Genomic DNA, 12,619 nt, shown 5'->3' on the forward strand with positions numbered 1-12,619 from the left:
CAAATGAGCCCCTTCATTTTCTTGAATTCCACTTTAATGTTTCGCTATCTGTATAAATCCAGGATTCTCGCTGTTCCATCTTTGGGGCTCCTATTCCTCATCCTCTTCCCATACACTGGATACTGGGCTTGGGTCCCCTCTGCTGACTGCCCTTAGCCTTCTTCTCATCTAAGTGAATGTTCTGAAAAATACAAACATGGCTAGCCATAACCCCTCTGTTGTACTCCAGGCCAAACTGCCAGCTTCCTGACAGATAACTCCACTTGGATGCCCACTGCTACTCCTGAAATTCAACAAAATGACATCCAAAATATTTTGGCATATTTCTTGTATAGTATTTTGTGTTTAGTGATCATTTTTATACATGACTGTTTCAGCTACCAGCCTGAGACTCCTTAAAGACAAGGATGGTTTCTTATTTTATTTCTTTTAGCGCCTAGCGTCTAGCATAGTGCTTTAAAAAATGTTAATTGGATGATAAAGAAGAGTAAAGACTTGAAGTTCCTTTAGAAAATGGATTGTGTCATATCCGTGGCCCAGTGCCTAGCACAGCTATAGCACAATGCTGAGCACAACTGTACTAAACAAATATTTTTTGAGCAAATCTGTCATCTCTTCTTCCAAAGCCACCTCTGTTTTCTTTCCTATCAATGTCAATGATACCATCATTTTCCTAGTAACCAATGTCACAAACCTCAATCTTCTCTGATTCTTCCCTGGTCCCTAAATCAAGAGTAAAGTCTGGTAAGTCTTCCTCAAAAATTTTAAATATTTCTCTTTTATTTCATTTCCACTGTCACCATGCTAGTGTGTGCTTTCACTTAGACCAGTATTTCTAATCTGCTCTCTTGCAGTCTATCAAAGGTTCATAGAAGCATACAAAGAAAATGAAAAGAATTCTTCAGGAGCAAATATGTTTTGGAGGTAGACACTGGGTCAGATGAAAGTAACTAGGTTTTATTGCTGAGTATCCTCTCTGAACCTTTCATTTAAAAAATATAAATACCTTCTAAGGCAATATGATATATAGGGGTTTACAAATTCATTTTATAATGGAAGCATTTTTCTGATGCTACATCAATTATCTCCTGAGTGTTCCACAGAACACAAGTCTAGAAAACCTAGAACTAGACTACTAAAATAGCATCTTAATTGCTCTCTCTGACTTGAGCGACTATTTTTTCCTAATCTATAATTTAAAATAATACTTAAACTAGACTTCCTGAAATCCAGCTCTGATTGATAGATTATTATTTTCTTGTTCATCCACACCCCCAAAAAGGAAATTTTTAATGATTCTCAATGACTTAACTAATAAACTTTCCAAATGTCTAGTTATTTTTAGTTTTCTGCCTTTTACAAACACTTCTGTGCCCAAGGAAATTAATTTGTATCATAATAGAGTAATTTTGTCAAAAGAAAGCACTGGGGCTTAGGATGCTCCACCCCAAAATATGACTGTAGGTGACCAGAATGTGCTTCTTTGGCATATTTTGAGTGGTTATTCTGGGAAATTGCAGACACAGGAGTAGCTCTGAAAAGCTCCCCTTTTATAAAAGAAACTTACATGTATGAAGGAAGTCTACATTAGTAAAAGTATCTGTACCAGGAAGAGAGCTGCTGTGAGACAACTTTTATTACCTAAGAGACTTTTTATCTGCATAATAAGACAATCTTTATTCATCATACATTTCCTCCCCTCACCCTCCTGCAACCTCTCTCTACTATCCACTAGAAGCCCCATGCCCCTATTCCTTTACTGTAGCTCAAGATACAATAGAAGCTTCAATCATCTGGTACTTCTTCAAGTCTCATATTTTGTGGGACTCCTGTGTGCACATAAGAAATTAAATATGGTTTTTCTCCTGTTAATCTATCTTCTGTCAATTTCACTGGTACCCCAGCAAAAGAACCTAGGAAGGTAGAGGGAAGCTATTTTTTCCTTCCCCAACAAAAGCAAACCTTATATATTTTATTGCTCTTTAGTTTCCATTTCAGTGAGTAGATCACTTGGATGCCCACTGCTACTCCTGAAATTCAACAAAATGACATCCAAAATATTTTGGCATATTTCTTGTATAGTATTTTGTGTTTAGTGATCATTTTTATACATGACTGTTTCAGCTACCAGCCTGAGACTCCTTAAAGACAAGGATGGTTTCTTATTTTATTTCTTTTAGCCTCTAGCGTCTAGCGTAGTGCTTTAAAAAATGTTAATTGGTATTTGAACAAAGTATATTTTCCGTAAGAATATAATAGTTCCTTAAGTATTTGGCATTGAATGATGCTTCTTCTTGTGTAAGTAGGACTCAGAGTTAGAGATGTGTGCCCACTTTTAGGTTTCTGAAGGAGATGGTTGTACAGTTCAGTAAAACATACATAGTGGCCTAAAGCTTGTGTCATCTAAACCTGCCCACTTTCTAACTTGAGTATTTAAGCAGATGTGATGTATTTATTTATCTCTAAGGATATTGATAAATTTCTACCAGTTAGTTCTACTTTCTCACCCTGTCCCTTTTATTATTTGTAAAACGCATTTTTTGAACGTCCTGAGATTAGAGCCATTTGTACAAGGGACTGAAAAACTACCCTGTGTAATTCCAACCTTGTACTCATTAACAACTTGCTCTAATCAATGCTGGATAACTGGCACCAACAGTGTGGGATGTTGAACTGAATCATTACTCCAGAATACAATAATTTAAAAATAGAATGGCCGTTTTCAGTATCTGGATAATCTTGGAATCTATACTTGAAAAGCCAAATCCTGGGAAATATCTAGACCTGGAAATACACTTTCTGATTTTGTCAACCAGAGAAGCATGTGGCCACCACATGGCTTACCTTCTGGTCAGCAATATCGCCACCATCCACCCACCTCAACCCTCACACACACATTGCTGAAATTTTCCAGAGAACAAAGAGCATGGTTTGTTATTCTTCTTAATAAACTCACTGTAGAAAGAGTAATTCGCTCTTGATGTTTTCTCTAAGTACCAGGGAACAACACACAAAGCATCATTCTGAGTATCTTTGAATGACTCATTTCCTGGGTGTGCTCAATCATGATGCAATCAGGAAAGCTGCAATACATTTAAATTTAAGATTTTTATTTTCTGGATAAGTAAAATTGGAGAAAAATCATATTCTTTTCAGAGGTGGGGCATCTGGTAACTTCACTAAGAAGGAAGGAGTAAATATATTTCTAGTTGCTTTGAGCAAGCCATATGGTGCCAATCAATACCAACTTTGGCCAGTGAGAGAGGTATTTCACTCGTGTGTTTCAAGACTTAGTCTGATCCTCTATCATTTCCATTCCTAGATTCTACAGAGATCTATTTTCTTTCTTGTATTCTCATTTAATACTTTCAAAAGATTATCTATTATCAGTTGATATTTTCTATTTTTCTGTACATTTCATCAATAATAATTTAGCCAAAACTAATAAGAAATTCTCCTGAAAGTCTGATCTCTAATGAATACTGAAACCAAGTTCAACACATTAAAGGAAGTAATTAAGAAGGCACCCTATTGGGTTTAGGTATGCTAGGTCAGCCAAAACAGGATTTTTTTATTTTTATGAGTTTTTGTCAAATTTAAAGTATGTCTACATTTTAAAACAAAAATTTAATGAAATTTGTTTGTAGCTATGCTACTCTATAAATATTTATTTTTAAAATTATTCTTCATGTAATTTAAAGATGATTTTTTTGAAGGTAATGGCCTAGACATGCCAATAAAAATACCTATTCAATTTGCAAAAAAAGTATTAAATACCACAGGTATTTTCTACATAATTATATATATATATACACAAGTGGTGTGTGTGCGTGCGTGTGTGTGTGTGTATACGTGCTGTGTAGCATACTAGCCATGTAATAACTGTTAACTGTGAAAGTTTCTAAGAGGTCAGTCATCTGTTTCATCACCTTACTTCAGAAAGGGCTGTGCCTTTATTAACCGTGGGGCATGGCTAACTAATGTGGTTTCTTACCTCTTACTCTTCCACCTCTTTTTTTTCATTGAAGTCACAGTCATATCTAGCCCATACACAGTGCTCACTGTTTGCCAAGCACGGTTGCACTTTACACATACTGACTCACTTAACTCTTACAGCATCTCTATCAGATAGGTTTTCCATTACTCTTCACATATTACCTTTAAATTCCCTTTCTTTCCCTTGCTTCTGATTTAACCCAATCCTAACTTTAAATAGGCTCACCTCTCTTTATTCTTCTATTCTCATGTTCATACTTCTTATTTTAATTTTTTTCTGACCCATTTTCCCTACTTGTGTCACACTTTATTTTCCTGCATTTTGTTTTATCTCCTTCTTTCTATCACATTTTTTCAGTACTTCTGCTTCTCCTGGAATTTTTAGCTGACAGCCATTGCTGAGCAGTGAGCTCTCAAGGTGCAAAAGGTGCTCAAGACTCCTAAGACTGAGCTGCTCACTTTTTCCCATATCATAGGAGTAGGTGAGGCTGAGAGGCAGGCTGGGTGCCTGGGAAGTCCAGGGGGGTCAGGCAAGTAACACTTCTAAAGAATAGAGCACTCACCATGTTAGATTGTGTTCAGAGATAATCACTCAGTCAGTCAGATTGCTATTCAGATTAGCAATCTTGTGAAAAGAAAGGCCCAACCTTCCCTGATGAGTATTTCAAGTGCACCCTCCCCAGCAAAGATTCTTTAGAGCACTGCTTAAGACCTTGCACTTACATTAGAGTCACCTGGAGAGCTTGTTAAAACAGATCTGTAGGTCTGGGGTGGGGATCACAAATTTGCAATTCTAAGTAGCTCCCAGGCTACACAGATGCTGTCTGCCCACAGACCACTGTTGGAGTAGCAGTACTTTACAGTTTATATATTTTTCTAATTTTTGGTTTAAATAATTCTGGATACAGTTTAAAGCCAATCATCTGTACCCTCCTTCCAGTGACACTGATCTGCCAGACAACTCCTGTTGAGTGACATTCACTTATTAGATTCTGTTTTGTGGCTAAACAACACCAGTTTCTTTAGCTTTTTATAAAATCTATTTTGTAAACCTTGCAGCACTCTTACATCTCTCTTTCATGCCTTCTACCAGTTGTCTACATCTTCCTCCAGTGTGGATAGGCAAACTGAACTGAATCTCTATATATTTTAAATTGGAAAGAGGTTTGATTCAGACTTGGTTTTGCAGATTAACTTTTGGTTCCTATACATTATATTTATTAAACAAAATATGTATTTAGCACTTACATATAATGTAAGTACATATAATGTACTGCACAACGTGAACTGGAGATTTAAAAAAAAAAAAAAGAACTGAGACACAGATCCAGAACTCCAGTTGCTTTGAAACTCAGGAGGAAAATAACACAAAACAAGACAATAACAAAACAAATCACAGAGAAATAGAATTTTGGGAACTAGAGTGGGCCAATGAAATACCAAGCATTGAGTAATAATATAAAACTGGAACAGCAATTCAAGGGAAAATAATTGAGTCAGTCGTGTTTAACTAAAAAAAACTCAGGACACAGATAACAATTTTTCATTTGTATATCAGTACCCATATAAATATACTTTCTATCTATGCCACGCAGTTATTGCTGGATACATAGCCCTTTTTCGTCGTTATTTATTATGTCCTACCTCCTCCACTACAATTTAAGGCCCTTCAGGGCAGAGACGATGTCTCACACTTCATATTACCAGCACTTAATATAGCATAAGTATATATTCCCCACTTACTATTGATTAAATATGTGAAAGCGAGTACACAGGGCATAGGCTTATTGGGAAATAAAATGGTCACTGTATCATATTTTTTAAAGCTTATCAAGTAATTTTACCTCAACCATATTAAAGATCTTCACAGGAAGTAGCATCTAAATCTAAGCACAGTATTCTACATGTAGAAAGACTTTGTTAGCATATATTGAGCTAATCATTTCATTCAACAGGTATTATTTATTGAAAGTCTATCTGACCCAGTCATAGCTTTTCAGCACTTACTAATTCACTGATTCCTCCTGGCAACATACTTAGGATACTGGGTAGGAAGTACAGCACACAGTGATGAGATAATCTGCCTAAGGTCACAGTGGTTGGCTGGGATTCAAACCCAGGCAATGCGGCTCCTAAGTCTATGCTCTTGAGCACCGTACTGCACCACCATGCCTCTGGGAAGGAATGCCTGTTACAGTCTGTCTCCCTGCAACCAGGTGACATCCTACGTTGCATTACTTCTTTGTACAGAGTTGGACATTGATGCTTCCCAGGTATAAGTGAGGTGTGTGGTACATGTGGGTTTTGGGCTTTGCCCTCACCTAGCGCTAAGTTGAAAGTGATTCAGATTTGAATACTGTGGTTCCATTGAGCTTAGTTTGATGCTAGTTTGAATAGAATACTGTAACTTATGTACAAAGTCTCTGTTAAAATTTGTTTATAGTTTCTAAATATTAGATTGGATTTTCATTCTTCATTACTTGAAATTTGATTCTATTTTTGTAAGGGAATTGATCCTACCCACAGTTCCCTCTCTATAGCTAGAATACTATCTCTTGCATTATTTCTTTGTGCAGAGTTGGACATTGAGACCTCCAAGGGATAAATGGGATATGGGGTACATGTGTGTTTGGGGCTTTGCTGTGATCTAGCACTAATATGATTAAAGCAATTCAACTTTATACAATATGAATCAGTCTTGTCCACATTTTATCCTACTTTGAGCTCCTAAAGGACTTTATATTATTCCTGTCACACACTGACCTGGATTGTTAGGGAAGGCTGGTATACACCCAGCACAGCAGGACTGAAATATTTGTCCTGTAAATAAGGAAATTAATGAAAAAATCTGGTAGAATTCTGTGTCACCTGAAATTCATAAGCAGACTTTTCTTTTTAAATATAATTGCAGTAATTATGAAAGTATGATTAATAACAGTTCTTATACAATTTCCAGTCTCCTCATTAAGCCCACATTCCTCTTGGTTATATGTGCAAGGAAAAAAATAGGTCAGATTTATATTAACAGCCATCAACTTACAAAGAAAATAGTAAACCTAGAAACTTACAAAGAAAATAGAAAACCTAGGTCAGGTTTTCTTATTTAAAATTAATCTCTGCTTGAAATAACATATTTAGAAATTGCTCTTAAATATAACTTATATTCATTTGAACAATAATGAATGTATTTAGTACTATGTAGCAAAAATTGCACAGTAAAAAGGAAAATATATAAAGTCTAGTTATTTCAGTTCCTTGAAGGTAAAAAGGTTGAGAGGAAAAAAAAATCCTTTTAGATACCAGTCTTATGATACAATAAATGTTCTGTGAAAATGTGAAGAAAAGGTGAAAAATGTAAAAATTTAAAAAATGTGAAAACAGTATTTAAAAAAAATAGTTTTAAAGACAGATGATGGACCAGGTGTGGTGGCTCACACATGTAATCCCAGCACTTTGGAAGGCTGAGGCAGGTGAATCATGAACTCAGGAGTTTGAGACCAGCCTGGCCAATATGGTGAAACCGTGTCTCTAACAAAAATACAAAAATTCGCTGGGCTTGGTGGCATGTGCCTGTAATCCCAGCTACTCAGGAGGCTGAGGCAGGAGAATCGTTTGAACCCAGGAAGCAGAGGTTGCAGTAAGCCGAGATCATGCCACTGTACTCCAGCCTGGCAACAGAAGGAGACTCCGTCTCAAAAAAAAGAAAGATGATGAAGCTGTCTTCTGCCAATCTTAATGCTAGAATAAATGTTGAATGTGTAAATTCTTGTTGGTGCCTGTGCAATTAATCAAGATATTTATTCTAAATCCATTTTTTGTTTCTATATATCCTTGTATATTTTCAGTTATACTCATTTACATATTCAAGAAATAACAAGAACAATGTTTAACATATCACAAGTAAAGGAAACTATTAGGTTGGTGCAAAAGCAATTGCATTTTTTGCCATTAAATTCAATGGCAAAACCACAATTACTTTTGAACCAACCTAATATTTTGTTGCTGGATGACATCTAAACAACATTCAGGTAATTCAGCCCCCTTTCCCCTTTCATTTAATTTCCCATTTCTACCTCTCCTCCTTTCACAGTTACACATTTTAATCACAATGCCCTGTTTCACACTTCCTTGGTCAGCACCGATATTCTCTGAACTATTTTTCCTGCACAAGCACATATACCCATAAACAGAAATACACATGCATATTAAACAATCCATCACATGACGGATAGCACAGCAGCCTGGTGACATTGTGGGGACGCGGCTGCACGTGGGCTCTGACCCAGCTGGCCTTTTGTTGGTGTTGGAGGCCGCCTCTTCTAAGGTTGCAGCGCAGGTGGCTGGAGGTGGCACAGTGTGTCAGATGGGTGGTGGTGTGCATATCCAGTTTTCCCAACTGACCAGATCCCAGGTGATCTAGGCTGAGGTCCTCAGTGCAACTATACGGTTCTGGATTCTCTGGTGCTTTTGTCATGACTCAGATGCTGTGCTGGGTCACTTTCTATATCCAGAGCCTTCCCAGCGGACAGATGAAGAATTAGGCATCCTTCCTAATGATGAAGACTGAAAGTGTAGACTCAGCTACACTTACAAGAGCCAGGTGAGCATTTCAAGAGATTGTAGACTTCATATTGAAGACAGAAATTAAAGTTGCTTGATCAAGAATAATAATAAAGCTGGGTGTGGTGGCCCAGCACTTTGGGAGGCCAAGGCGGGAGGATTGCTTGAGCCCAAGAGTTTGAGATCAGCCTGGCAACATAGGGAGATCCTGTCCCTACAAAAATCAGCCAGGCACAGTGGCACACACCTGTTTTCCCAGCTACTCAGGAGGCTGAGTTGGGAGGATCTCTTGAGTCCGGGAGGTCGAGGCTGCTGTGAGCCATGATCATACCAATGCACTCCAGCCTCGAAGAGAGTAAGACCCTGTCTAAAAAAATACAATAAATAAATAAAAATAAAACAATCCATTAGGACATACTATTAATGTTTGTGTGTGTGTGTGTGTGTGTATGTATGCGTGTATATACGCATATTTTTTCTCATGGTGTAAGTGCAGTGAGCACTGAACAGAAGGTATAAAATAGCTTTGTCCTGTGGTCATTAGTAAATCTTCCTGTGAATACTTTCATGAGCCTCTAGTGAGATATTGTGACTTCTGTGCATACTTTGTGATATCCAGGCTAGTCTATGATCAAAGGATAATAAAGATTGAAGGTAAAAAATTTTGGAGGAAATAATATCCACCCTGATACCACTCTCGTGATTAATATGCTATGTGCAGACTTCTTGTTTTCTCTCACCAACTTTGTGTCCTGGCAAACAACTTTGAATTCTAAGGCTGACAGCAGAATGCTAGTGATAGTGCTGCAACTGCAGCAAAGAAAAAAAAAAAGATGTTTCTGTATGCAAGTTTTACCATGACTTAAAACTCCTTCAAACTGATTGTCAGTGAAACAGTGAGCAAAAATCAATTTAAGATTGGTGGAAGCCCATTGCCAATATGAAGGGCACTAGTACCGTTGCTGACATTTGGAAGGACTGATCTCTAACTTTGAGGAAGGCAGCTGGAAGAAACTATTGCTAGACAGTAAGTAGGGCTTTATAAGAGGAATTACCAATAGACAGTACTGGACACACATGGCCATAAGGACCATACTAATACCTGGAAAATGCTCTTCAGTCTTGTAAAACGCTCTTCAGTTAAAGCTGCCATTGTTGGGGACATGGTTTTTTGCCTCCCATTCATGATGTGTATGTATACTTAAAATGCCTTTCAACTCTAGAAGGACCCCTGTGGGGTCAGATTACAGGTATTAGGATAAATTCATGGTTTATATAATAAACCATGATTTTCCATGAGATAGACATGGAGATAGATATAAATGTATGCATGCATGTGTGCATGTATGCATATGTGTGTTTTTATGTCATAAAGGTATTTTCTACGTCTGTCTGCTGAGATAATCTAGAAGCAATGGCACCCCACTAGCAATTACACGCAAAGTGTCCAGATTTTTATTTCTAAATACCATTCTATACACTAAAAGGAACAAGGGCTACATAAAAAAAAATTATTGATTGTAGAGGGTTGGGGTTGGGAAAGAACAAGATGAGTCTGGAACATTTTATGGTGGCAGAAGTGCTCAAAGAATGATAGGGGCTGGGTGCAATAGCTCATGCCTGTAATTCCAGCACTTTGGGAGGCCAGTGAGAGGATTTCTTGAAGCCAGGAGTTTGAGAACAGCCTGGGCAACAAAGCAAGACCCCCATCTCTAGAAAAATAAAAAAATTAGCCAGCTGTAGCTACTTGGGAGGCAGAGGCAGGAAGATCGCTTGGCCCCGGGAGTTCAAGTCTGCGGTGAGCTGTGATCAGTCCACTACACTTCAGCCTTCCAGTCAGAGTGACAGAGACCCTGTCTCTCAAACAAACAAACAAACAAACAAACAAACAAAGAATGGTAGGGACAAGTCAGAAGAACACACAGGCCAGCCTGAAGGAACTTTCACAGGACAAACTGGAACAACCTGATCATCAAAATAAATAAAAATATTAATGGATCTAATCCATTGAATAAAATAATACAATGAAGTCCACAGCAATAGTAATAGGCAGGAGAGAATAGAAACCTTTTTCTTATGATGGAAATACAACTCCTTACTGTAGAAAGAATGACTAGAATAATTACCATTTGGCAATCATCATCATAATAACTAATCCAGACAAGAATTATCAATGGATGCTAAAACTAATGGTAGAAACCTTGAGGAGTACCAGGATATGTACATAGTCTCAAAGTATTGCCCCAGAAGAAACATATTAATTACAAAAGGAAAATAGTAACTTTGCATTGCATAAACCTGGCAGACATACTTTAACCAATTGATCAATATTATGATCACTAGTGTCAATGCCTTGTGGCCTAAGACCAACAAGAACATACCTGCAGTTGAACAAGATGAGTTATTAATTATTGTAGTGACAGAGGATACACCTCATGAGAAATCACAGGGACATCTCAGTAAGAAGGTGTTAGACAGGAATTATAGGATTTGGGCTTGTGTTAAATAATTTTGTGGAGGATTTAAAGAATTTCTGGATTGGATGTTCTCAGGAAGCGGGGTAATTCTATGGTTGGATAACTTATTAAATCTAATATAGAAGGAAGGAAGACCAGACTGAAGCTCGAGCTGTAATTGGTAAAGAAGCCACAGGCATACTAGCCAGGATCAAGGAATGATTAGTCATTTGTATGATGATGACAATGTTTATGGTTTTGTCTATGCTCAGACTTGATAATGAATGGTTTTGTCACAAGGTCACAGAGTGGACTTGACTGATTGCTCTGGTTCAATAAAATGGACCTTGACTGGTGTTCTGGTTAATAGTTTATGTTCAACAAAAGAACTTCAAGTCTCAGCTGTGAGTGCCAGTGTATCTCCTAGCAACACCAAGGTTACTGTGGTATTCTCAGATCCCAGATGTCAGGAACCAATCAACATCACTTGCCTACTGATATCATGCTTTGAAAATGAAACACCATCACTCCTGTGACATTCCTGCTCAAAATTAATAACCTGGATCTAATCATAAGGAAATATGACACTAATACAAATTGCTGGATATTTTACAAAAGAGCATGCCTGTATTCCTCCAAATGTGAATGTCATAAAAGAAAGACAGATTGAGTAATTAATCGTTCTACATCAAAGGAGACTAGCAAGACATAACAACTGATTGCAATGCATAATTTAGAATTTACTTTTGCTTTAAAGGACATCACTGGGATAGTTGGCAAATTCTGAATAAGCCTGTAGATTAGGTAATTTTGTATGTGTTAAATGTTCTGATTTTGATAATTATACTATGAAATGTAAGAGAATATTTTTACTTTTAGGAAACATATATTGAAGAATTTAAGGGTAAACGGGCATTATATCTGACCCTTTCTCAAATAGTTCAGAAAAATACATATATTTGTATATGTATATACATGTATGCACATACACACAAACGGAAGAATAAAACAAGATTTGGAAAATCTAGGTAAAGAATATATGAGAATTCCTCACACAATTGTTGCAAATGCTATTGATCATCCGTAATGATGTCAAAATTTAAAGGAAAAAGGAAAAAAAGTATTTCTCTTCCGGTGAATTCAACCTTGTTGTTTGACTCATTGCATTCTTAGGTAAAATGTCTATTTATACACATATTTACATCTAAACCTCCTAGCTTAATTTTTAACGGCCATGATAAGGCTGACGACTTGTGGGGTTTACTCAGAAGTATATACTTCCTTTAGCAGTCCTTGTATTTGGTAAAATGTGTTCTAATTCATCTTTTCTTCTGTAGATATGAATTGCTGGCAACATATGCACTAAACTTCATTTTGAAAAATCTCCTTGATGCCGATCACTGAGGAGTGATCCACAGGTGAGCGTCTGAGCATTGAACATTCTCTATTCTGTGCTTTTTTCTTTCATGTGTTGTTGATATCAGGCTGTTATCAACACATTCTATAAAACAGGACCCTAGGTATATGCATTATAACACAGAACTCATTATAACACAGAGTATGAATTAGAGATAAAATAGGAGTGAAATCATTTTTGATAGCTTCTT

This window comes from Pongo abelii, chromosome 3, assembly GCF_028885655.2.
Source record: "Pongo abelii isolate AG06213 chromosome 3, NHGRI_mPonAbe1-v2.0_pri, whole genome shotgun sequence".
In the NCBI taxonomy this organism is placed as follows: Eukaryota; Metazoa; Chordata; class Mammalia; order Primates; family Hominidae; genus Pongo; species Pongo abelii.